Source organism: Thermobia domestica, chromosome 4 (assembly GCF_964235325.1).
Source record: "Thermobia domestica chromosome 4, izTheDome1.hap1.1, whole genome shotgun sequence".
Taxonomy (NCBI): Eukaryota; Metazoa; Arthropoda; class Insecta; order Zygentoma; family Lepismatidae; genus Thermobia; species Thermobia domestica.
The window spans coordinates 292,902,682-292,928,619 of NC_137457.1; the positions used below are offsets into that span (position 1 = coordinate 292,902,682).

Sequence of the window (25,938 nt, forward strand, 5' to 3'; positions counted from 1 at the left end):
GCTTCCCCTGTTCATCATCGCCTAGAGCTGCCCCTAGGCAGAAGATAATTTCATTTGTCTGATTAACAAAACCCATGTGTTGTCCTGTGCTTCGCACCTCGCCTCATTCTTCATCCTCATACGCTTATCAAATTTCCATTTCTTTTCATTTTCTTTTCTTGTATATTGTTATTGAATCTCACCTTTTACATTAATTATTTGTTAAAGTTAACACTTACTATCTGTATATGAATATATGTTTCATTCCTTTCATAATGGTAAGGATCAAAGTTCCTTACATCCCATTTAGTTATTTTCATTTTGTTGTTTTGTTATTTATGGTAACATTTGATATTAATAAGTTCAATAAAGCACATAGACCACCCATTGTCCTCTGCACCTAAAGTTCTTTCACTCACTCACCTCACAGAGGGCGTAACCCTCTTAAAGGTTGCTAGCCACTTTGGCTAGCCGGTAAAAAAATAAAAAAATTGTTACGGTTGTAGCATTTTAATTACAAATATTGTTCTTTGACAGTAAGCTATAGATACGAGATTTTGCAAAATGCGACTTCAAAGGGAAAGGAGTAATTAAAAAAAAAAGATAAAAGAAAAGAAAACTTGTCCAAATCTCCGAAACTCTTAGGCGTAGAACTTAGTGTTATTCTCCTTTTTCCTAGTCGGAAGATAAGACGAAAGTTAGTGAAATGCAATCCCTAAAACGAAGAAAGTGGGGCTTTTGTTTTTCTCTTTTTTCGTTTTCCAAATATCTCAAACTTTTAAGTGTGTAGAATCTTGTAATTATAAGTACAGAGTTTGATCCGTTCAATCCAAACAAATTGAAATTGTTGCTTATTTAAGATATTCTGTCCCACTACCATCGATCATGCGTGATGGATTGTTACACGACATCTTTAGTTTCTAGTGCTGTAGAGTTCGTTGCAGGAAATAATTGACATAGTTTAAAATACAGTGTGTGTTTAAGCGTTGGTCAGTATTTATTTTGTTAAAATATCCAATCCAAAGCCATGGATAGTGTTATTATAAAAGTGATTTCTTTTACTCTAGCTCTCTCATCTTTCAGTACGTGCGTGCCATGTGATACACAGATGAATTCTGATTGGTATCGAGTAATGAGTACAGATCTCCAAAAGATTTGGAAGCCTCGCACACTTGTTTCCGACCGTTTTCATCTCCACGAGTTGGCGTCCTGTTCTTCTTCAATTGAAAAATTATACACTTTGGTAGATCTTTGACCTCATCTTTTCTTTTTTGGGGACCTCTCAGTGGGTTCATGTTAACTATATGAGGAGGCCATAAATCTGGAGCTAAAAGGAACACAAACAAATACATTAGACACGATCGACTTATAGGTAGATTACTTAAAAGAAATTAACTTTGTTGCAAACCAGCTCAGTTACATTCAGAAAATGAAAATTTGTTCAGATAAAAAAAATCGTTACACCTGTCAATTTGTGACTATTATTATTATTATTATTATTATTATTATTATTATTAAGTATTCTGCATTTTGGCAGGTCTTGGTACTAATGAGTTTATTATTATTATTATTATTATTATTATTATTATTATTATTATTATTATTATTATTATTATTATTATTATTATTATTATTATTATTATTATTTTAGGTTTGGGATTGGAAATGTTCCTTCCACATTTATCAAATCTTCAGCTTCTTCTTTTAACTCTCAATATTTTCTTCAATTTTTCAAATCGGCGATCAACTGTGTATTTCTTCTTGCTCCTCGGTTTTCTTCCATCTTTCTTTGTTTAGTGGTATGAAGAAGACAATTTTTTCGCAAGATGTGTCCAATCCGATTGGCCTTCCTATGAAGAATGCTGGCTAAAATCATCCTCTTTTCCTCTCTTCATTTTAAAACAATTTCGTTTGTTACTTTCCCTGTCTATTTTATCTTCTCCATCTTCCTCCAACACCACATTTTGAAGCTGCGTAAATAATTCTTCGTCCATAATGTCCATATATAAACCATACAGTCCAATGCTTCATATATATATAGCCCATGACTAACTTCTCCCTTAGTCTGCTAGTTTAGAGTGATCTCTTCTTGTTGAATGCTTCTTTGGTGCAGTAAGAGTCTCTTGTCAAAATTACTTCCCAGTTACTTGAATGATCAACCTCTTCAGATTATCTTTGTTCTACTCTAGCCCGTAAGGGCGCATTTCTACGGGATAATCTCATGTCTTCCGATATTTAGATGTTGATTTCCATTTCATATAGTTTCTCAGTGTCATTTTTTTCCCATTCATTTTGTGCAGTCTTCCTTCGGTTCTAGCTCCACAAGTTGGCGTCCGTAGTGGCGTTGGCGATAAAGTGGACACACACATAAAATATACAGGAGATAGAGTAGCCATATTGGAATCCAACATGGGAGTCTTACCATCCACACCCAGACCATGTGATCTGTTTTTCTTATAAAGAAATGGACCACCCCAAACATGAATCTCAAACCAGAGCACGCTCCCGCTTGGCCCTATATTGATTATGTCATTATAGGTTATTGTCCAAATTTTACTTCGCCAGGAGTTACAGGATTCCCAAAATAATGTATTATGATACTAGTTACCTTTCCAAATGTTTTTCCGATTTTAGTTGTAAGAGTATTTGCGTATGCCACTTTGTTTAGCGCAATCTGTTTCCAAAATCCAGTACCTTGCTCTACATAAAATGACCTAGCTCTCAGTTTTTAAAATGAAGTACTATAGGTACCGTTAGGAATGTGAAACTCTATTCGATAATGTTTACTTCGAGGTATTTTTCCGTGTCTGATAGTTTCATAGTAATCTTCTATGAAACGAATATAATGAAACTGAGAAAGCTATTTTTTTGTAACAATAATACCCGCTACATATTTTAAAATATCAGCAACGTAAAGGAACGATATCGATTCATGCATTATCTTCGATTTAGCATCAGTGCGAAGTTTACATCTTAGTTTTGTGATGAGATATTATCATATAAGGATAAATGGAGGTAGTCGCGTGGCTGCCATATTGGAATCCAAGATAGCGCCCTTATCAACCACGTCCAAGCCATGTGACCAATTATTTGGTTACAGAAAAGGACAACCCCAAACATGAATCTGAAGTCAGAGAAGAGCTTTCAGTGCACACGGGACCAGAGTAGGCTTAATAGCTATAATAAGAGGGAATGAACTGAAAGAGGAAGTTGTGAGCTTTCCCCGCTGGTCTAGTGGCTGACATATGTGCCTTTGTTACATATGGTCCCGAGTTCTGTTTTGACGACGGGTGAAAATTTAATCATAATTCACTTTCAGTAATCATCCGTCTCCTTTATCTTAAAGAACATCACCATGGAAAGTTTTTATTATTTTTCTTTTAATTTTTTTATAACGAAGATTTAAGTGAACTATGTGTAGAATTTGTCCAAGTAGAACCTCAAATACATCTGTTGTGTTGTTTCCAAGCAAACATTTCATTTTCCCCAAGTTAATACCAATCGATAAAACGAGAAAATGATTTGTGCGATATGCAAGCAAGATCTTGCATTGAGAGTTCCAGAGTTAGGAAAGAGATATATTTGCTAAGTCATTGTAGCACAATTTCTGTCATTAAGCGATGTTATGAGACAACAATGGTTACATGTGGGCATTTACGTTAGGATAACAAATCTATCCATATTGAATCTTGGAGTTCTTGAAATGCAAATGTTCTTTTCTTTCAACCCTTTTGCCTAATGATGGAGCTCCTGAGATTTGTGTGTAATTTAAGCAAACGTTTTCAAAAGAACCAGGGGTAAAAGTGAGGGGGACGCCGTTTCCCCACCTTAAAAAAATATGAACGGCGTCCCCCCAGTTCCTAAAAAAAACTACAATGGGCAAAGAGAGGCAGGGGGACAGCGTGACATGATGCCCTACGTCCCGTACCCCTACCTTTTTAGATCCATTTTTACTCCTGAAAAGAACTGTCACAAATTACCGTAATTCGTTTCATGTATAAGCTCATATTTGAAATCGACTTCTGAAGATCTAAAAGGAGCAATAAAACGAGAAACAAGTTCTCTTATCGAAACTTCCGAAAACAAAAATAAAATACGTAAGATTGTTCTAGTAAAAGAAGATTGTGTAAAAGGAAAAATGTATATGTAAATACGTACTTTTAAAAGTTACCAATACTGCAATAGTTGAGATCAACACAAGATTTAAGAGAGGCGTAGTAGGTTTGTTATCTTCCTTGTTCGATACTTTTGATCGTATTCAGGTGATAAAGGAGTAAGTTGTTTTAGTCTTAAAGGTAAATCGTGTTGTAATAAATTTAATATATATAGTCAAATAAGTATTTATAACGTACGCCCGTCCTACCAACGTATCACGACGATATGGAATACAGTGTCAAGAATGTTACTGTTCATCTCAACAATCCTGAAAACTATGAATTTGACACTAGTATGTAGCGCTCCGGGAATTTATCATCTCCCTTTATACGCCATTTTGACCCCTCGTAATTCCTCCGGGATAGAAGTTCGAAAAAAATGCTTCATAGACTATAAGATCTGGTGATAATCTATTTGTGTAACTAATTTGTTGGCTTCTTGTTATGCGAAAAGCGGATGATAGACTATATATACAGTGTGTTCCACCAGGAAAGAGTCATATTTTGAGGGATGATAGTATGGGTCATGACCAGCGGCGCAAATCTATCTTCAACATTCGAGGGGACGGGTAAGACCGTTTCCCTAATCTTTTTTTAAGCGATGTTCAAAATATTTATGATGAAAAACAACGCTGAGGACGATCAGGGGGAGCACAGTTGTCTTAAAATAGGGAGGCAGGCAGATTTGAGTCTTATTCTGGGGGTAGACATCAATTTCATCTCACTTTCCTTTGTATAAATCGAACACAAACCATCACATTTCTCCCCAAACAACACATTTCAAGTCGGATTATTGGGGGGCACAGTCCTCCAGTTCCAAGATTGGAGGGGACATGTACCCCTCATTTCCCCGGGATTTGCACCAGTGATCATGACATAAGAAGTCGGTGTAAATCCTGCATAAATTCCGCTTTGTTTTGGAGATATCGTTGAAAAGACCACTATTTCGTACACATTGATTTTAAGGCGTATATCTCCAGAGCTAATAAAGATACCGGATGATGCTGAAGTCCCTGCAGCAGTGAAGATAGACATAATTACAGCGTTATTAAGGGATGGAAGTGAAGAAGAACTCGTGCGCTTAAGATATGAGGAGACCACGAAGGACAAAGCCCTTACTGACTTCGTTTACAGGAACACCAGAAAGCTGTTTGAAGCACTGGAGATATCAACGGATTTTTTTATTAGAAAACCCTGAAATATGGGAAACGAATGATAGTTTCCTTCAGACTCGAGAGTGTGTAAAAGCTCTGCATGTTGTAAATGATCTAACAGAACGAGGGATTGTATTGATTCAGAATTTAAATGAAAAATTGACCAATCAGGAGGATCAAACCCAATTTCTTGTTCCAAGTTGTAGAGCAGTACAGAAAGAAATTTCCTCACATCATTCGTTTTCATTTAAAACACAGTTCTGACCAGAACAAAATGAATTATTTAATAATCATATGTTTTTTTGTTACAGTTTAAAGGACCTAACGTCCTCTTCATCAGACATTGAGAAAAGACAGATGACAGCAAATCTTATGAAGAGGACTTAGGTCCTTCAAACTGTAACAAAAAAAAAAAAAACATATAGTTATTAAATAATTCATTTTGTTCCGGTCAGAAGTGTGTTTTAAATGTTATTGTGATTATCCAGAACCATGGAGTTTATTTATTATTATTCATTTTCAATCAAGGCATTTTTTGTTTCCTATGTTGAATATACTTTCGCAAACTTAAATACTGAAACGAATAAACATTCGTAAAACATAAATATTACTAAAGGATGTTTCCAAATATATTTTTGAATTTCTTAGTATTTATATGTGAATTTTCACATTTTAGTGGTTTTAAGTCATTTTATGGATTTGTTGAGCGACCACTAAATATTGTATAATTGCTTCAAAATTTTTGTAATAAACATTTGAGATTTAAAAAAAAAATGACCCTGAGACCATAGAAAATTCACTTTCGCATTTTCTATGGTCTCAGGGTCAAATTTTGTTTCTTTTTATCTCAAATGTTTATTACAAAAATTTCGAAGCAATTACACAATATTTAGTGGTCATAAGTATATATATATATATATATATATATATATATATTAATGAACTAGACCGACATACTGAAACATGTGATTCCTCACATCAAAATTTCATATGGACGAAAGGTAAAAAGTTCATATGGACCCGTGGTCAAATGTGCATAGTTTCGGAGCTAGAGCTGTCCAAAATCGTGAGAAAATGAACTTTGGGGGGCGAATATTTCCAAAACTATTAACTATTGAGCTGAGGCGGCATGTTACTGTCTTAGACTTGTACCGGTAATCTGTTTTATCCAAAAGTGTATAATTCTGAACCCTTCAGTGGCGGGGCAAGGGTGTTTCCCACAAGAAGTGAGGGTTTCGGATATTCCGTTAGGACAGATGGGTCCGATTCATGACTGTGGAACAACGTCCCACCAAGTAACAAAAAATCGTTGACAGATCATCAATGTTTTGACTAAAATCATGAAGGCGAAGGATTTTTGGTGTGTTGTGAGTGGTTGCATAACTACAGCAGGGATTGAATGTGAATAAAAGGAAACTAAATAAAATCATTACATCTTCAGGTATATTACCCACAATCATTACTAGGGATGCCAGAACCGGTTCCTGGTGGAACCGGTTTTCGACTCGGAACGGATCCGGTTCCGGAACCAGGTTTTTCAGATCCAGGTCTGGAACCGGTTCCCAAAATCCAGTTCTGGAAACGGACTTTCGGATCCAGGTCTGAAACCAGTTCTCCAAGAACCGGTTCCTCGTGGAACCGGAACTTGTAGCCATCCTTACGCTAAACCGGACCTGCTGGCAGGCTGTGAACAGTGTGCTAAATGAAATGGTGGAAGCGACAGGCAGGCCCCCAGGCGGGGGCCGCTTGTCTCATTTGGCTAAACAAACTGGGTAACTGGGAAACTCATTGGCTAAACAGGCAAACTCATTTGAATAAACATCTACTGGTGGACCAAAATTTTTTTCTGGGGGGCACAAGCGAGTCTGGGTGGGGAGGGCACAAACACGTGGTCCTCTTTGCAGTGTTTTAAATTTTCTGCCTAATTTACGGGTCTTTGGGGGATTTCGGATCCTGGTCTGGAACCGGTTCCTAAGATCGGTTCTGGAACCGGGTTTTCGGATCCAGATCTGGAACCGGATATTCAAGAACCGGTTCCGCCGGAACTAGAACTTTGTGGCTATCCCTAATCATTACCTGTGTGCTGAAGAAGATAGATATTAATAATACGTAATAAGTACGAGGGAACTTCCTCCACTATTCCAGGATTCTGAAGAGCAAATATAACGAGCGTAGGCGAGACGAGTTCGTCGAAGACGAGGCGGAGTATGATGTATCTGCTGAACTCAACAAAAATCACCAGGGTGGCAAAGTGAGGATGATCAGGAACCACTCGCGGGATAGTGTAGTACGCGATTTGAGATTCACCAGTAACTTCATCGTCACTAGAACATTCACTATCACTGTCTTCACTATCTTGCTGAGGTTGGTCCTCTTGATTGTCTTCTGGTAGTTCACTGAGGTTTTGGAGAATGCGTCGCCAGAAGGGCCAGTCTTCTGGTAACGTTTGAATGGGTTCATGAATATTTAAATCACGCGCAATGTTGATGTTTCGTTGTTGAGCAAGGAAAATAAACAATAAACGTGGATCACGAGGGGACCACTTGATGTCCTTCGGCTGAAGATCCAAGTCTATGATGAGGTCTGCTAGGGGATCATACTGTTGCATAGGGGTCCGCACTTCCTCCAGGGCCGCATCTTGAACTGGATCCTGTGGCGCATCTGGAATTAGGAGGGGAGCTCAGAAGACGATGATATCGTCCTCAGGAGGTTGAGGTCGAGGGAGCATTCTTTGAATTCGTCTTCTTCGCTGTTGTGAAGGCTGATTGACCAAAAAAAAAAAAAAAAAAAAGGAAGGGGGTTATGAACTACCAGGTCGGGAATGGGAATATAATTAGCGTTGGCTGCCGCCTTCTTCAATTGAATTGGACGGCGATAACAAATAAACAAACTCGTTCGCGGAAGAAATTTTTGTCCTCTGAAGACAGCTGATCGACAAACGAGTAGAGCATAAGGAGTTCCCTGAATTCAGCATAGTCCGGCGGCCGAGGGTGTTAACATCGAGATGTGACTAGAAAAGCCATAGCGGCAGGCAAATCAAACTCCTGTGTGGACTTGGCTGGTGGTTGCGCTGCAGCAGGACGACGGGTTCAGCGAGTGCTCTGACATCATTAATGAGCTCCGTTGCGGGTTCAAGGTTCTTGTCCTCATCACGAGAAGTCATAGGTGCCGTTTGCAGGATGTTGAGTGCGTGGAGACGTAGCGAGGCTAAGACGGACACTGCGTTGAGAGTAGACGGAGATACTGCGGTAGGAGTAGCAGTTAATGGACACAAAGGTCGATGAAATTCAGATTGACAAACACAACAACGAGTGTCGTTGTCGGGCGATTGGACGTTGGGGCGATGATTGGACTCCACGGATTCACAATCAAGGTGCCGCGTGTAAGATTTCCCAATTCTCCTCGAGCTTTCGATATCAGCAGATTATCTCTAAAAGTTGAAGGGAACAGTGAAATGGGTGTAGGTTTTTTCTTTGTGAACTTTTAAGTTTCATGTGTTTTCTTTAACATTTTTGTTTTCTTTGAAGTGATATTGATCATACGTATATAAGAGAGAGAGATGGAATATCACCAGATTGGAGTCATTTCAATTGTTTAGTGACTTTTTGCAATTTTTGGCAACACTGATTCTATGGTAGCTGGCAACATTATGTGATTTCATTATTCATTTGTTCCGTACAGTGATGCCAATTGAAGGGAAATTTCCCTTGGCGCAGGGAAATTTTGAGTAAATTTTAGAGAAAAGGGAAAAAGGGAAATTGCTTGTAATCTCTCAATATTGCAGGGAAATTTGAACCTCTCTTCAATCATTTATAGATTGAATATATTTACATATCTGATTAATCTAATTAAAATTCAGTATAAATTCAACATCCTATTTGTTGCAAACATAATCCGTTGCACATATTTCACATATATTCTCACAAGTTATCTTGTTTTGCATTCATTAATATTTATCAACATTAAACATCGATCAACATATTCAGTTAAATTCGAAACATTACAACAAAGCTTATTTAAAATCTTTTATCAAAATTAATCTTCCCATTGTTGAATTATATGCAATGCAATAAGATGAAATATTTCTCAATTAAATTATCACTCCAACTATTGTAACAGTTTGGTTTTCCCAATGAGATGTTTTTCCCAACCAGAAAATTGATTGTGAAGAGGATTAATCGATATAAGAGAAGAAAATCTGCGTGTCGTGAATGTAAATATGTATATATGTGTGAATACTGGGTCATTAGTGTATGTGTGTCTGTGTAAGTTTACACATTTTCTGGTGACTGTGCGCACAGAATTATTAATTCTTAAGAATTCCGCATCTCTAAACTTTGTATTGTGCTTACGAACATTCCTCGTGTACAGCCAAAGACAGTAGCAGCTAGAGTTTTCTTTGTAACTGTTCGTATTCGTTTCAGTAAATATGGGAGTGCTGTTCTTAAGTAAGTACATACCAAATATATACTTAATATTTTCTTTGTACCTTAGGTTACATTAATATTAAAATCTATAATGATGTCTAGGATAAAAATTAAATTTACATAATATTTATTTTATATTTTTTATGATTTATTTAGATTGTCCGTCCTGACCGAGGTATTTATAGGGTTTTTCCTCAGTCACACAAGCAAATTTACAGATTGCACCTTTAACATAGGTCCTGGCCTACACCTTTCCATATCCTTTCCCCTCCTCTAGCGCGATGCCTCAGATACCTAAACAACAAATGAAGTAAAATTCTGCGTAAGCTCAAAGGAAGGCTGTCAGGTATCTGCTTGTATGTGGTTATAAGATTGGGGTGAGGGGGTGCAAGCGAAAACGATTAAAAAGTACTTGAACGGTTTGGATGAAGGGAAATTTTGTCCGGAAAAGGGAAATTCTGAAGCTTGTGAAGGGAAAACGGCTCTGAAGGAATTGGCATCACTGGTTCCGTAAAATCGTGTGTCGTTTATTTGTTTTGAGTTGTTGATGTTTACTTTTTAATTTATTTTTGTTTGGTTAATTCTGTTGTTTATATATATACGTGTTTTATTTCCATTTTAGTAATCATGGAAGCGGCTTTTCCACATAACACATGTCGTTTGTGTCTGCTTCACAATAAGAGTGTTATAGAATTGTTCCCTCGAAATACCAGGCAGAAGAGTTCTGGTTTGTTGGATATGATTAAAGAGGATTTAAAAATAAATGTACGTTTTGTAATGAATCACTTTTGATAAGCTCTATATTTTCCATTTATATGCATAGTATTATGTAAGATTTTAAATTTCATCAGTAAGGAGGTTGTTTACCCATAATAACAAACATGAATAGTTAGTTCCTCAGGTGGCCCCCAAAATTTACGGAGAAATTGATAGAATTGTACGAAATTTAAACATTAGGCGAATGAAGTGAAAACATATGTCATTACTGTGCATGCACTAATTACAAAGAAAAATGAAGATTAATGGTAGACTTTATAAAGATGTGTTGTGAAGCCATATTAGGTAAATTGACAAGGGATTTATTCCGAAGTTGGGCGTCCGCTTTCGCCACGTTTTTTCGCTATCATCTCCTTTGCACTCTTTCTGCAATTTGTTATTAGGTTCATTAATCCGTGGTCTTCATAAACTTTTTAAAGATTTTTCTCGTTATCAACGTATTCACAAATGTTAAAACTGTTGGTTCATTGCCCTTGTACATTCGCCATGTTGATAACATAAATTCTCGTTTCGGCATTTATTCCGAAGTTGGGCGTCCGCTTTCGCCAAGTCTTTTTCGCTGTTATCTCCTTTCCACACTTTCTGCAATTTGTTATTAGGTTCATTAATCCGTGCTCTTCGCAAACTTTTAAAATATTTTGCTCGATATCAACGTATTGCTTCACAAATGTTAAAACTGTTAGTTCATTGCCCTTGTACATTCGCCATGTTGATAACATAAATGCTCGTTTCTTTCCCACAATGCAGTTGTTCGGTTACCTTGCACCAAGTAGTTCCCTCCGCTCGCCGTATAGTCCCATGTTTATAACCGCTTATATATAACAAATAAACAGATTTTTCGAGACTCTTATACATTATCAAGCACACAAACGATCAAATTATCCATATCTTTCCTGTAAATTTTAAAACTTTTGCTGGAAACGGACGCCCAACTTTGGAACTTAACCCATTGACAATGATAATAGAGTATAGTAGCCGGCATGTAGGATGTAGTATTCGTAGGTTTCGTAAAGAAAATTTCCCTCTACTGTCAAAATTTTCCCTTTTATCAAATTTTCCCTAGTTTATTGAGTGTTCAATTCTCATGACAGAAGTTACGTGATAAGATTAATTTAGCTATATTAGAGCATGAGGACGTAACAACCACATTTGGTTTTGCTTATATTTTTTGTTTTCCTTCACGTTATTTGTTATTATAATTATTATTTTACAAAAAATACACACAAATACATCGAGCCAAAAACGAGTCCAAATTATGCTACTTTGAACATACAAACATACACGCGCTATTGCTATTATATTGGTTTCTTTCTAAAGTCCTAGAAAAAATTTAGCCTATGTTTAGCAGAAGGGGTCAGCTCTTTTCTCGGTAAGAGTACACTTTATGCCGAACATTCATTGGAACCGATTCCTCGGAACAGTTGAGAGATCAGTTCCCAAAAATAATCCCATGAATATAAGCAATCGAAAAGTAAATTCTGGACAAGTTTTGTAGGCCACCTTATAAGCAATCGTAATCTAACTTTACCAGTAAACTAAGATATAACAATGATAATAGATTACAATTGCTAACCAAATAATCTACCACGCTCACCAAGAATTTACTCTTCAATTGCTACGTACAAGAGCAATATCCTTGAGAACTGACGCTAAAATCTTCCGAGAAATCAATTCAGGTGAAACGGTGACTATCAGTTTTGAGATCTAAATGGAAAGCTGCCGCCCCCCGAACCCCCCGCTCAAGAACCAGTAAAAGAAAACATCGAAAACCACAATAAATAATAAAACCACTACTATAAACCACTACCACTACTATAATACAGAAAAATTAACTGCAAAAAAATAAAGTAACACTCACCACTAATTATAAATTAATCCAGTATGACGAAGAAAAATGAAATACATTTCACCAATCGAACAACCAGCAGCAAACCTCTTCCATAAGTAATAAGCAAAATGAAGCATTAAATTATCAGAACTATAAGTTAAATTTAAATTACTCTTTAAATGCAACCACACATTCTCGATAGATTGTGTATGTGCACCACTCTCGGGATCAACAAAGTTATGCGAATGATTCACAGTCATATGAGTCCACCTTCGCTTATCCAAACCCACGTACCCCTTCCAATAATCAGTAATAATAACAGTAAGTACGCCAGAAATTTTTATTTGGGGGGGTGTTCAAAATAAAAGGGGGGGTGCTCTCAGAATAGTGATATAATTTTTAAACAAACTCAAACAAGAAAACAGTATATTTTGTTAGGCAACTATTGCAATAATAATAATAATAATAATAATAATACCACCTCCACCTCCTCCTCCTCCTCTTCGCAGTAGTAGTTCAATAAAGTAAGTTCACACATTTGAACATTTATTATTATTATTATTATTATTATTATTATTATTATTATTAAACTAAGTAATACAGTGAAACCTCTCAAAACGGACATCGGTGGAACCGATTATTTGTCCGTAAATGAGAGGTGTCCCTGAAAGGAAGGGTTCTCTCTCATAACACCACACCACACATATTTATGGCATGGAAGAATAAGGAGGTTTCACTGTATTAGGAATTAACCTCCACTATTTTACCCAGTAATTACATGTGAATTGATTACATACGAATTATTGTAATTATTTTGCAAAATTCTGCTATTATTTCAATTTATTCACTCCCAGCAAGTTTTAGTGGGTGTTTTTTTTTTTTTTTTCCAAAATATTAATTGGGAAAAAATTCCCTCGTCCCATGCTGAAATCACATTCGTTTAGTAATTAATACTGTACAAAGTACCAATTTTATTATTTTAATATTCTAACCCTCTTGTTAACGTTAATTGTAATATTATTTGATCTCTTAATCTCCGTTCCTGCCCCTTCCTGGCTACGTTATTGCCTCTGAATATCTTTCATAAGAAAATTATTCATTGATTTAGTTGTTTTCCAGAAATCCAGTTTTTCAATTTACAAATATTTTGTATCTTCCTGTTTTGTCTTCTTTAATATAACCTAATTTTAATAATCCCAGGGCTCATAGTGGTCTGGTCTCTTGTAAATAGTTGAAAAGTGACCAAAAAATGTCCAAAAGCACACCAAAAAGTGACCATATCTCATCATGCCCCTTTTTTCCTTTGTCAATTTCTCCATCACCGATCTTTTTGTTGTTTTGTTTCTTCTTTACTTCTTCTTTTTGAGCTTCCTCCTTTCTTAGGTTTCCTAAGTATGCTTTGTAGTTACGGTAAGCAGACTTAGCAGATGTAAAAAGCTTCTGAGTAAGTGGAACCAGTTCTGGCCTATTTCCGAATTTCTTCATCTCAGACATTATATTTAACTTCGCATTAAGAGTTCTCAAAAACGTGAAATATTCAAATTCATCGCCTACTCTTAAGAAGAACATACAAGAAGCTTAACACAAGACGAACATGATGAACCATACAAACACACACACCCAACGTTGAACGGAGCGTTAACTATTACTAGAGAAAACTAAGACTATTATGATAGAAGAAAGAACAGACACAGAAGGGTTCTCAACCCCACCTTGAGAGCTTAAGCATCCACCAACCATTCACTGTGCTTTAGAAAGAGTAAAAACCGACCGTTTCACAGGTGGCAGCAGGTACTGAAGCTTTCAGAAGAGTAATGAGTAACAAGTTTCTGCCTTTTTCATTTGATTTTATATTTTTCTTAGAAAACTGCCAATGCAAAACATAAATCATACGAAAGAGCCACTTTACCTCTCAAAAAAGTAACTTTTAGTGACCAACTTGAAAAAAAGTAAATTTTAGTTAAAAAAGTGACTGGCTATGAGCCCTGTTCCACTCAAAGAATTTACGTGAATATAAATATACTTTACAAAAAATTAAGCTAGCGTCAAATGCGTTCCTGCATAACACTAGACTCAGTCTAAAAAATATATTTCTTACTTCGATCGATCTCTTCATTTCTAAAAACGTTTTGACTGCACCCTTCTAACGTCCGTCCGATGATACACCACTTGCAGAGCAGGCTCGAAACCAGGCACAGAGCTTTGGGGATCCATGAATATGTTAGGAGGTGCCAATCATTAAAAAATATCTTACAAATATCTAAATTGTGCATTTTGTATTAAGGTCTAGAGGGGACATGAAAAATTTAGAGAGGGCCGGGCCCTCCCTAGCCCCCCTCTGGTTGCGAGCCTGTTGCAGAGTAGCACTTACCAATTGAATCTGGTATAAGCTTTTTACTATATTGTCATATTTTTCCTTATTGAGGAGCAGGTAGGTGAATGACCGCTCAAGACGTTGCCAATTTCAGTCATCTGCATCTGTCCATCAATCTCTTTTCTCGGAAACGACCGCGGAGCCCAGGAAGGTAGGCATCAGCGGTCTGTTTTGTCAATTGTTTCGATCGAAATACCGCCCGAAATAATGAGGTCGTCTGGTTCTCGAAGCCGTACATGAGAACGAGGTCGCTTCGTATTTTGAAGTGAAATAAATAAATAAGAATATTGCCTTCTTTCCTAAACGCTAAACCTTTTTTAACTTGATGTAATAAATAACCTATATGATACTGATTGATACAATTGGATTTGGGGGAGTATTCCTTTTCTATCCAGGGGTGTGTGTAAAGAAATTTGGAGGGGTGTTAGGGGGGTGTAGATTACTCCCTGAATAATAACGCAGTCAGGATGTAGATGCTTAGATATATTTTTTAAAAGGGAATCCTGTAAATCATTTACATCTCCTGTAAATTTTACGTTTTTTACGTGCTTCTGGACCCCTTCTGCTAAACATAACTCCATACTAGTAACCTAGGAAGTGAACAGCTTATAGAGGAGAGAAAGACATAGATGGACTCTATCAACACTCGATAGTTCTTCACAACGTACCGCATCTTCGGGGTTCGGTGTTGTCCTGTTGTATGGAAGCATGAATTTGTAAAATCTACAGAAAATAAATATGTGAATTGATTCAAGAATAGGATTGTATGGATAATCAAAATATATTGTGACTTTCTCTCTCGTATGCATAATATGGTAGAAATACGAAATACATTATATGCTCTTTACGGCTGAGCATAGAGAAATGTTCTAGTTTCAATCCTACAAAAACGCACGTAAAACAGTAAAAATTGTTAAGTTAAGTTAGGTTACGTTACCTGTCATTTACCTTCAGAATTCGGCTTTTGCAGTCTCGCAACCATCAAAATCTTCCGCGTTTTGCAAGTACTACCAACTTTTGCATATAATTTCTTGTATTAAATATAATTGTACTTCCAACCTTACACTCCTAAAGATTACATAACTCTAAATCGCCATTTCTTACGTTCTTTCCCCTGTAATTTTTCTTTCCGTTTCCCAAGATGCTGTGTAGAAATTGCGTGATCCAGCTACAGAACGTATTATATTCAGACCTAAATTCCCCATTCATTACTCAGAGCTTATACTACAAAAAGAACTTTTTTTTAATAAATTTATGAATGTTTCTTTTTTGACTTTTTTTAGTTTGTTATTATTGTTATGCAATTGCAGTCAAAGAAAAATTCTAAATAATGTTTCGTTTTAATAATATTTACTATTGATAAAATACATCGAAATACCGTACTTCTTGGGGGTCATACAAACCCCACGAGAGGCATTTACTGAAATCAGAAGTATCCTTGGTATCTATTTATGTATAAATGGGTCAGAGCCAAAGTGCATTCAAATAATTCATTTCTTTATTCACTTTTCTTACTGATACACAAATTAAGTCGTTGTATTTTTTTAACTTGGACTAATAAAAATCGTAGTGAACTAACCTTGACTTAATTAGTTCTTCTGTATTCTGCAATATTTTGAAATTGTCCATATGTAAATCTGTATAATGGTTTCACTTGTGCAACTGTTCCTTTTTGTCCTTCTCAAATGACTTGACAATTTGACAATCATATTAAAAGTATGTAAAGATCAGTACAACGTATCAGGAGTCCTTTGTGAGTGAGTCGGCAGACGTATCACATTTGTGGCCAATTAGTCCCGGTTTCGAGTTGAAATGGAGGACAATTTGTTTCGGATGTAAGTCGAGAAACGGTTTGGACTCCGCTTTAAGCTTATGTGACCCCTTCCAGCATAACCCGGTTGTTGCATAATAACACCAAATTGAAACAAACTTATTTCTGTCCATGTGTGATACAAATGCATAAAGCAAATTATTTAAACCAAAATAACCTGGTTAAAAAAAGAAAAAAACAGGTTTAAACAAAAAAAAAACGTTTTTTCAATAAAAACCATGGTTTTGTCAACCCTGTTTCAAAGTAATGGATTCTGTCTTCATTGAGGGAAATAAAATGTAATGTTTCCCCAGTAAATTTCTGGATAAATAAACGCGGCTGAAAACCTAGAGAATTCAAAGAAAAGCAATTTAGCTAGAGGTTCATTTACTTTTTATGTGTAATTTCAAATTTATGTGTATGGATATTAAATATGTCAGTTTAATATATGTTCTTTAGTTATATTTACTTTCTTTCTCTTTATAACATAAATAGGTGAAGAAGGAGGATCCGTTTCCCAAGATGCTGTGTAGAAATTGCGTGATCCAGCTACAGAACGTTCACACTTTCCGTTCTCAGTGTCATGAGAATTAAAAGCGTCTGAAGCAAATAGCAAAGTCAAAAGGCATTGAATACAAAGACGAAGAAGAGGAAAAGAGATTGCAAAGGGAAAGGAAGCAAAGAGAAGAAGCGAAGAGGAAAGTCGAAAGACCTATGGTAAGCTCTTATTCATTTGTTTGCTTAATAGATTAGTTTTCTGTTTGCTCGTACTGATGGATAAATCAAGTAATGTCCCATTAGATATTGAGAGATTCCATTATGGTTATTATATCTCTTATTCTTGTACGTAATAGATAAAAGCTTAGGAAGAGAAACTTTAAGTGTTAAATGTATGAAACGGTGAAAATAGATTTGTGCTAATTATTTAATCATTTTGCGAGCGGTCTCGGGAAGTCATTTTGCGAGCGATTCCCAGTGGGGACACTCGGTCGAAAAAGTGTAATAGCTTTTTCAGGGCAGTCATTTTGAGTAAGGTTTTCCTGGGTTTTTCTCATTCACACTAGGCAAATGCCGAGATGGTACCTAACAATAGTTCCGGGCCGTTTCCTTCCGTCCCCATTCCTTTCATCCTCTCAAATTCCCCTGGCAGTGAGATCACCGAGGGACGTCATCCCTCCTATGTGTGACGGGCTAACATGGCAATACATGCCAGAAGCCCATAAATCTAATTCGTATTTAATAATTTTACTTTACTGTATTCATGTGGCAATTCTGAGAGCATTTTTGTTTTCTCATCTTCCATTAAACCACTAGAGAAGAACCACGTGCGAAGGCGACACGCAGATAAGCCACATCTGTTCGTTGCAGATCGCACGTCCCTAATACCAAAAGAGAGAGACTGCCGTTTAATTATTATAGAGTAGCAAGCGTAAAAACATATCGAGTGCAATCGAAGCGCTCACCAAATGTGAACTGCGTGATGTAATTCGGTTTCGCCTTGCGGCTGCTGAGTTCCCTGAAATTTCAAGATAAGGCAGTAAGTATGCTTTACAGGAACCGCGTAAGTCATGCATTCATTCAAGTCGTCTGCCGCTATAGATTTCTACCCTTGGCTGCTCTTGTGTACGTCGGTAAGTCCCTTTTAAAACACTTCATCACTCGTGTACACTGCTATCACTTATAAAGTTCCCTCCATAATCCTTACTTATTCGACAATGAATTGAGACTGTATTATACCCCGTTCACCTCTGGTGCTTGGGGTCCCTGGTTCGATCCCAGCTCGCGCCGTGTGGACTTGGTGGTGGACAAACACCGTGCTCGTGGGTTTTCTCGGGGTTCTCCCGTTTCCTCCCACTTTCTTCATTCCACCATTTCATTCATCTCTCATCATCACCGTCTCCTTTAGCCTAACCGGCATAACCATGGGACGTAAAACTTAAAGATTTCATTTCATTTTCATGTATTATACCCTTCCGCCTGAAAAAAAAATTACATCACGCAGTTCATACTTGGCGGGGGCTTCGATTCCACTTGATACCGTTTCACGCTCGCTACTCTGCAGTAATTGAACACCAGAGACTGTCTTTTGATATGGGAGATGTGCAGTGTCCAATGAACAGATATAGTTAATCTGCGTTTCGCCATTTTACGTGACTCTTTTCTAGTGACTTAACAAAGTTCAAAAAGAAAACTGCTTTCGTATATAATTACAGTTGTTGTCTTTTCCTTTGTAAATTGTCTAGTATGCAGTGCAACACTTCAGCGATGGTTTTATTGATTGCAAACGTGTGCTGAATTATTTTAGTCTTAATTCTATGCTTAATGTTTATGTGGTAACTTAAAAGAGAGTCAGTGTTATGAGATTAAGAGTAAAATTTTGTATGTCTATGTCTTACATAACTTTGGTGCTGAAATAATAATCTCAAAGTTATTTATTTTACAGTTCGACGACGATTCGAACTCAGACGACTGGAACTTTAGTGACTCCGAGACGATTTCAAGCAATCCCACAAAGGAAAAAGATAGTTATCCAGTCAAAAAAATTAAACTCTCTTTAACTCCTGCTGCAACAATCTCGAGTGTAACTGTTACTAGTACAAGTAGTAATACAATGAGAACAGTAGTAGTAGTAGTACTAGTGCTGTGGACGATTCAAAGAATGTACAAACAGCTTCCGACAATACAGAAATTATTAATAGCAGTAGCAATAGCAGTACTAGTAATTATACAAAAAGTTCTGAGAATGAAGATAGTCGAGTTGCGGCGACTAAACACGTTAATCAAGGTGATCCAGAAAAATCCAATGAAACAGTATTTCTATCAAGCAGTGATTGTGAATCTTCTAATGATTCAACCGCAGTAGATGATTGCCAGTCTGTGCAACAGGAACCCCACGCGATTTTTTTAGATCCACCCAAAGAAGAACCCAGTGATGGCACTGATATCCATGAAAGTGAATCAGTAATAATAAAAGATGAAGCAGGTGAGAACATAATTTTTGTTCTTATTTTTTAAATCTAAAGCTTGTATTAGCATAGAGGAACTTATCTCAACACTGCTATATCCCCAACGATGTTCTTTTTTTTTTTTTTTTTTTTCATTATTTTTTACCTTCTTGGATGTTCGTATTGTTGAGGTTATTCCATAAAGGAGAGCAATAGCCCTATCCATTTAAGTACAGTTTTAAACTATACTATCCTGGTATGAGAAATGTACTCTACCGAGAAAATATATATAGAGTCCATGACATTTGGGTGCGGCCGATTGGGCGCAGACATTTATACGCAGCCATTTGGGCGCGCAAAATCTTTTATCTAAATATGTTTACCTACCTACATATGTTATAATGTATTTCATAACTGGAGCCCACATGTTTAGGCATTAAAATATGAAAATAGGCACTGGAAATTTCGTAAAACTTCCACAAATAATTTTGCAAATCTAAAAATAACATCTTGAACACAGCGAAGTTTCTGTATATTATGCACAACTTGTCTCTACCAGTTGAAAAGAAATGGGAAGAAACCGTAGCAAACTATTGACTGTACGGTCTCCGTACTATGCGGCTTAGTTTTAAAAGAATATTTCCTTTTAATAAAATAAGACATATGTAATAAAGACATGTAATTTGTATATATATATATAAAGATGTGCGTTTTTCGTTAGTATTTAGAAATTTTAAAGATGTGACTCTATATTCATACTTCACTGTGTACTTGACTTTTTGAGTCAGACATTATTAAATTTATCTTAAAATGTGTACAGTACTGTACATATTTTCATTTTCATAATAAATTATTAAAATGCGTGGTATAAAACATAAGAAGTGTTTATTAATTTCTGGCCTGTACCAAGAGGTCAGAAGAAACGAATAAGAGCTGGTTTTGAAATAAAAATAATGTTTTTAATGCTATGGATGGTCCAGGAAGTAAGTATTTATTGAATGTTTTTTGTTATATGATTTGCCCATTAGACCGGATAGTTGATACTCTATTGTATTAATAGAAGGTTATTTAAGATTTCATATAAATAGGCACTTATAGCATTAGCTATACATTGAAATAGGAAGAATAAGCCAAATAAAATTTACTGTAGGCATCCTGTAACACCCTAAAACAAATTGTTGTCCTTTTTGATATATTTAACGTAAAGGAATGCTGCTATTGGGCGGCATAAGAACAGCGTGATTTCCAATAAGAATATGGAATCTCTATGACAGTATGACAGAGTTCTCAATGACCAGTCAAGAACGAATTACCACACCAAAGCAGCTCATCGTGAACTGCTTTGCGCCCAAACGTCCTGTTTCGTATATATATATATATATATATATATATATATATATATGTGTGTGTGTGTGTGTGTGTATGTATGTCTGAATACCACTCATTCTAGCTTTGGAACTTCTTGTATAAATAAACAGACAAATTCTGACCAAAGCATATATTAACTAATAAATAATAGCGTTACAGTTTCGGCAAATTAACTTTGCCTTCATCAGACACATTATGAAATACAATTTCTAAGATTACAGCTTATATACTTCTTAAAATGAGAGGAGGTCATTCCATGAACCAATCATATTCGTCCTTTCCTTTAATAATTCTTAATTAATACATATGCAGCTTTTAATGATTAACTTTCACTTAAGAGCTAAACTTTTAATTGGCACACCTGTGTATGAATAACTTTCACTTTTGAAAAACATAAACTTTTAATTGTCTATCCGCTGTTTAATACACCTGTTTTTACTTCTTTCTTCTCTGTTTTATCCAATATCTTTCTCCATATATCATGTATATTTAGTCCGCTATTCCAATTCATAAGTTTCTCGTTTCCTTCCTTTCTTATCCATTCTGCCTCTTCCCATTTCCTTATAATGCTTCTTTTCTCCTTTTCCAGCCCCTCTACGCCTTCTTAGTCTATTTCATGTCCTGTCTCCCTTACATGTTTATATATAGCGTTACTATCTCTCTTCAATTCGAACGTCGTCCCTGTGCTGAAAGAAACGAAGCGAGAAACTTATGAATCTTGATCTTATGAATTTATCTTGATCATCCGTGATAACGAGAAACCAAAAGAGGGAGAAAAGCAAAACTTTGCATGAAGCAACTATAAGAAGGGGGACATCGTTTTACTTATTAAGCGACACCACCCAGTGAACAGTGGACATCCCAATATAAAGTTATAGTTTTTCAAATGGCACTACGTCAGATTATTACATATTTCAAATCAACATGTCAAATAAAAATATAAAACATCACATTTATTATTCAGTGTTGCAAACTAAGGATGTTATAATATCACAAACATCCAAAATTTAGAAGCCTTTATCACATATACAGCACAACAGAGATGGACAGGATAATGTACGTCGAAAGTACCTTATCGTTGGATACCATGGACATGGTATGACTTGTTTCGAATGAATGGGAACGAAGTTACCGGCTCTTGAAAATTTGAATTTTTTTTTAAGGCTTTTATTTCGAAAAAATGCTTAGGTAAGTATCATATCTAGTTACTTGTGTGGCTTGCAATGGATGTGTAAATTATTTTGCCGTTTACAGTACTCCGATATCTCAAACCGTTCCGGAGATATAAGAAACATTTCTGAAGTTTGCAACACTGCTTAAACCATGTAATTGCGAGAACTTGTAATTACAGGTACTAAAAACTATTACTGTAATCCTATAAAAGAAAAGGAGAACAACAACCATTTTAAATATTTTCCACAAATACGCCATTTTCAGCAGTGTTACGAATTATATCAATGTTTATCATATCTCAGAAACGGTTTGAGACATCGAAGTGGTGTAAATGGCAAAATAATTAGTATGTCCAGTGAAAACCATGTAAGTAACTAGATATGGTATTTATCTAAGCATTTTTTTTCGAAATAAAGCCTTTCAAAAAAATTCAAATTTTCAAGCGTTGGTAACTTCGTTCCTATTCATCCGAAACAAGTCATGTCATGGCCATTTTATCCAACGCTAAGGTGCCTTGGATGTGCATTATCCTGTCCATCTCTGTTGTGCTGTATATGTGATAGAGGCTCCTAAACTTTGGATATTTTTGATACTGTAACATCCTTAGTTTGCAACACTGAATAATGAATGTTTTTTTTTTTTAAATGTTATTTGAGATGTTGATTTGAAATATGTAATAATCTGACGTAGTGCCATTTGAAAAACAAAAAAACAACTTTATATTGTGATGGCAACACTGTTCACTGGGTGGTGGTGTTTAGTACGTAAAACGATGTCTCCTCCTTATAGTTGCTTCATGGAAAGTTTCGCTTTTCTCCGTTTTTTTGGTTTCTCCGTCATTGTCCACACATATAAGGTGGCTCATTATCTTGATACACCCTTATAACTTTTAAACGAATAAATATAAAACACTGGAATTTTGTATCATGCAAATATCGACAGGGGGACATTGTTTGACATACAGTACAATATAACTAGATAAACAGTGTTACCAAGTCAACTTAAAGTTGTATTTTTTTTTTTTCAAATGGTACTACGTCAGGCTATTGCATATATCAAACTTACATATTAAATGAAAACATACAATAGAGTATTTGTTATGCAGTGTTGCAAACTAATGACGCTACAGTATCACAAACGATCAAAAAAAATTGGAGAGTTCTATACCACTAATAGCGAAAGTGAGTAAGGTATTTCACATCCAAATTACCTTAATGTCGAATACTAAGGTCATCAGATGACGTGTTTCGAACAAGTCGAAACAGAATTACAAAGGAATTGAAAATTTGACTTTTTCAAAGGATTTTATTTCGAGAAAGTGCTTAGATAAATGTCACGTCCAATTACATAGATGATTTTGAATAGTCATAAAGATCATAATGCTGTTTATAGAATTTGGTACCTGGAACCTTTTCTGAGATATGAAAAAAATGGTAAAAATTGCTATATTGCTTGAATTAAAAAAGAGCTGGCACACAATCATAGTCAACGTCTTGCGAATAAAATCAGAAAAATAAACACTCTGCTGAACAAGACTGCACTTATTTAATATAAAAACACATTTACACGTGAGGAGTGTACGTCTGATGAGGATCTTGGCTAGAAGATCGAAACGTCACGTGTAAATGTGTTTTTATATTAAATAAGTGCAGTCTTGTTCAGCAGTGTGTTTATTTTTCTAAAAAAGAGCGTAAATGTATTTCAGAATGGTTCTTTTGCGTTTTGATTACCTGAATAAGCTTACGATTTATACAGCTAATGTTTGTGTATGTTATACGATTGCCTTTACTGCTCTATATAATACAAGGTAAATAATCAAGTCTTCTTTTAATAATGGGGCTACAATCGTGAACGGAATAGAAGTACAGGCTTTTGATAAAAGCATTGCAGTTAAAACCTGTGAAAATCTTTCTATGTTCACGCAAAAGATCCAAGGAAATACTTTCAATATGCAGTATTATTATATTGCTTTCGATACGTACGGTAAATAAATACATAAAATTTTACTAGAAGTAACAGGTTCCATGGAGGTGTTGCAATACAGTAGAAAATATGTGATACCACTCATAGTTCGAATATAAATATGAAAAGCTATTGTCACACACTTGTACCAAAGATAAAATAACCATACCTTACACGCCAAGTATTGTCACAGTGAGAAAGCAGCGTAGAAAAGTGTTGTTGCGTACCGTACAGAAGTTCCTGCGACGCATTGCTCTTTAGATTGCTTAAAGAGTAGTCAAGAGAAAGCCTACGCAAAAATTTTACTATATGCCTGTAATACCACAGACAGAGGTGCAGATACGCTACTAGTGTTTGCTCAAGACACATTGATATTTTAGTTTTGCTAGTGAGACTTCCGGAACACATTCTTTGTGCCATCATCAGGAGAATCAATATCAACACAAAACTCATTTGAATGACTCAGAGCACTAAAAGCTTCAGCATTGCCCGGATTTGACGCGTTATCAGATCAGGTTGTGACTCTATCAGAAATTTGTTTAGGAGGAGAAAATTACCATACTGCGAATCATTTATTTCAGCGAATACAGAAGAACTTATTGACTTGCAGAAGTTTGGTACCAGTGACTCAGTGCCTGTTAATATTGTGTATCACATGGAAGCATTTACCCTATTTAGCACACATCTCAACAACAGCACTTGCAGAATTACTATGATCAGTGTTCACGGCCAAGCATGCCGTTGCAGATAGGTTACCTCCCATTAGGGGCTCTCTTATATCTACACTTAAAAAAGCCGCTTGTGTTCTTCAAGAACTTTTAAGCACTTGTATGGTCAAAAGCCAATGAACCAAATGTGGTTACCCCTAACAGTTCTACATGGCTCTTTTATGGAAGAGGGAATGGTTACCCCTGTCATATATGAAGAACAATGTGTTCCGGAGTCCCTTCTGAAACTGATTAAATTCACTACTTTGCAGATGTTTAGGAAACATTCTGTCTTGAACAGAAATGTATAATTGTGCAATACCGATGTATCAACTTGTGATTTTTGTATCCACCTAATTACAACAACGGAGATGATGAAACCGATTTATAATTTTGAAATATATATGAAGGGTAAGGGGAAAAAACAAGGAATGTCACAAAACTGCATTTTCAAGAAAACAGCGTTTTAATATTGAAAACCGCGTACAAAGATTAGGGTTATGAAATCTTTTGCCACTTTTTACATAAACATTTCTACATCTATGCATGCATGGCATAGACAGTCAAATAGTGCCAAGAGTCACCAGCAAATAGGACAAAGCACCCGAAAAAGCACATACATGGACATTCCTTGTTTTTTCCCCGTACCCTTCATATGTACCTATAGAGTGTCTACAACTTGTGAAACTTTCAAATTGTTTGGACTATCCACACCAGAATTTAAAGTATTAAATTTTGAGCATGTATGATACGATAATTCGGTAATTGCTGAGGGTAGGGTGTCGAAACTTTCTTTTTGGGGTAGTTTTAGGTCAAAAGTAACTTTGAGTCAATAACGACTCAATTGGATCAAGGGCCGATTTCCCTAGCTTACTAGGAAAGACCCTTTATAATACTACCATTAGATTTTTTTTTTCCGTGTGAATTATTGTATATTAAATGTTGTAATAATGGAAAAGTTATATCTGACTTTTTTGCATCCCATATATGTTCTTTATTTCCAGTCGATAAATTTGTTTGATGTTTCCTCAGAAGAGAAGGAAACTTGATAAACCCCACCGGTTTGTGAACTATCGATGAAAGAACTTCTATATTCAGTTATATGTATGTTTGGTTTTACACTTGTGAAAGCCCAGGATAAATTTGGACAGGACCAGGGCTGGACTGCAATTCTGGATGTGTTTTTGGAAAGTAGAAGGCATGTAATCATACATGTAATTAACCTGAAGCCAGGTACCATAGCTGTACTGTAGAGCAGTAGGAAGACAAAGTTTTGGGGG

The 25,938-nt window shown here is 36.0% G+C and overlaps 1 protein-coding gene across 1 annotated transcript in view; it reads left to right on the forward strand.

Annotated features, from left to right (window-relative positions):
- The first annotated feature begins 10,224 nt into the window (after positions 1–10,224).
- Positions 10,225–25,938, forward strand: part of LOC145684180 (uncharacterized) — a 37,559-nt gene continuing 21,845 nt past the window's right edge. Inside the window, exons 1-4 of the mRNA XM_081756188.1 lie at positions 10,225–10,479; positions 16,999–17,220; positions 18,947–19,486; positions 25,663–25,937. The gene's annotated coding sequence lies outside the window, so the exon portion shown is untranslated. The remainder of the gene's footprint in view (positions 10,480–16,998; positions 17,221–18,946; positions 19,487–25,662; position 25,938) is intronic.